This window comes from Haliaeetus leucocephalus, unplaced genomic scaffold (genome assembly GCF_000737465.1).
Source record: "Haliaeetus leucocephalus isolate CR32 unplaced genomic scaffold, Haliaeetus_leucocephalus-4.0 Scaffold848, whole genome shotgun sequence".
Classification (NCBI taxonomy): domain Eukaryota; kingdom Metazoa; phylum Chordata; class Aves; order Accipitriformes; family Accipitridae; genus Haliaeetus; species Haliaeetus leucocephalus.
Genome location: NW_010973284.1, coordinates 17055152 through 17057259, shown reverse-complemented (window position 1 = coordinate 17057259; position 2108 = coordinate 17055152). Strand labels below are relative to the sequence as shown.

Here is a 2108-nt window from a genome sequence, read left to right as displayed (position 1 = left end):
AAAAAGGGCTGCTACGACTCCGCCGGGACTCGAACCCGGAACCTTTGAATCCCTTCACCCTCTAGAAGTCCAATGCGCTATCCATTGCGCCACGGAGCCACCTGTTGGAGTTTTTGCACGCCGCCCATAGAGGCTGCGCGCGACGCTCCTCGGCCGGCGCCCCGCGGCCGCGGCCCTTCGGGAGGGAGCCGCGGGCTTCGGGCTGACTGTGCCACGCGTCAGCCGCGAATACTTTATCTTTTTCCTTTTTTTTCCTCTTTTTTCTTTTTAACCAGTATGAATAGGCTTAGTCTCATAAGCCGCTGTATAAGGGAGTCTCGAGGCAGCCTCTGCGTGCCGCTGGCGCGCTGCCTACGGCCGGCTCCTGGGCAGGGCCCACCGCTCCCCGTGAGCGCTCGCCGTAGGGAGACGTCGTTACTTCTTGTGGAAGACTGACTCTTTTTAACTTCATCAGCAATCGGTATACGATATTTGTCGTCATCCCACTTGGGCGTTTTCAGTATTAATCCTTATGCTTCGGTGAATGTAATTATATTCCACAATTGCCTTATATGGGGGAACTGTTCCTCCAAACGTCCATGAGTTTGCCTACAGAAGTCTTTATAGGATTTTGTCTTTTTACACAGATGAAGGTGATACATTGATGAATTAGATCAAGTGATTTTGCTCTAACAAATACGAACATTTCTCATATGGCATTATTTATAATGTGCTTTTAACAGCCCTCCACTTCTGGAGGAAACGTGAACATTTCAGACAAAAAAAAAAAAAAATCAAACCTTTCAGTCAGCATCAAGGATATGGAAACTACACAGGGTCAGTTCCAAGGTTATTTGGAAGCACGTTATTTTAACGTTGGTGATTTCCAGCATTGTAGGTACTTAGGGACAGTCTATACATGGAGGTTTTGTTTTTCTTTTTAAACAGTAGCATCTGAATTAAGAGAATATAGAAAACCGTGGTTATGTTTACTGGGCATGCCATGCACACTGCAGTGTTCTGCTGGCTTTCCAGTGCCACATGAGACAAAAAAAAAACCCTGTGTGAGAATCTGAAAGACAAGACATAGGTGACCAATAAAAAAGCGTCCATGCAATCTCTGCTAGACACTGCAGCAACTTGCTGTGAGTCAACAGGCAGAGAAGTAGGGAATCACACCTGGAAATTAGTGACTGAGAATATTTTGGAGACGTTACAAAAAACTCTTGTAAATGGAAAGAACAAAAAAGAAAATAAATTAGGGAAATAATATTCTATTACATGACAATAGTTTCAATGTGGGTGAAAACATTACAGTATACTTGGATCATTGCTCCAAGTACAGTGAATGCCTATTACTAAATCCGTTAAAGGGAGCAATGACTGAACTGTATCTCTTCTAAAATCACAGTAAAACCCCCGGTGGAAACAAGATTTTTCCCTTAAAAGCTGTTAATTATGGTCTGAAACAAGTCTTTGATGTTATTTTTTTAAAACAAGAGTAGGCATATTAGAAACCCCAAAAGTATGAGGTTATTCTTCCTTTAACCCTCCCCAAAACTGAATTCTAAGCCTATGGCTTTCTGCTTCTGGGGTGACTCCTTGGCTTGGCAATCCCACGGCTGCCCCTGCCGGGCTCGGGGAGGGGGCGTGGGGCTGCCAGGCACCAGGTCGCACTGGAGGGCCCAGGAGAGTGAGCTGGGGCCCGAGCAGGCAGGGCTGGAAGGAGATCTGCTCTGTAGTGCCATGGCCTAGGTTATGCAGTAAAAAGGTTTTGTGAGAATCTCATGTTTCACTTCATGATAGTTTAAAAGCATCAGTATCCATAAGAGTGGAGAAAAATGTGAAAATAAGTGCACCCTAAAATCTGAGGAACCAGGAAGCTAATCAAATTGATGTAAAATAAGCAGATAAGGATACACAATCCACTAGCCATTGCATCAAGGGCTGAGATATTGGGTGTAATGAATAACCAAGGTGACTCAGGTAATGAAGGCACACTGGTAGTACGCCTTGTGATTCCCATGAAGGCAGCTAGTGTGCGCCTGTGGTCAGCAGTGAGCCAAAGCTCATGAGCTGGCTGATTATTAAATAGCTCCTGCAATTGCTGCCCAGAAACTGGGGGGGGG

The 2108-nt window shown here is 45.4% G+C and overlaps 1 protein-coding gene and 1 non-coding gene across 2 annotated transcripts in view; one reads left to right on the top strand and one right to left on the bottom strand.

Moving 5' to 3' along the window:
• DNTTIP2 (deoxynucleotidyltransferase, terminal, interacting protein 2) overlaps window positions 1-2108 on the top strand; it is a 54038-nt gene that overhangs the window by 17111 nt on the left and 34819 nt on the right. The gene's annotated exons all lie outside the window — the stretch shown is intronic.
• TRNAR-UCU lies at window positions 15-99 on the bottom strand. The gene is given in 2 exon segments: window positions 15-50; window positions 63-99. It is a non-coding gene; the product is annotated as a tRNA-Arg (tRNA).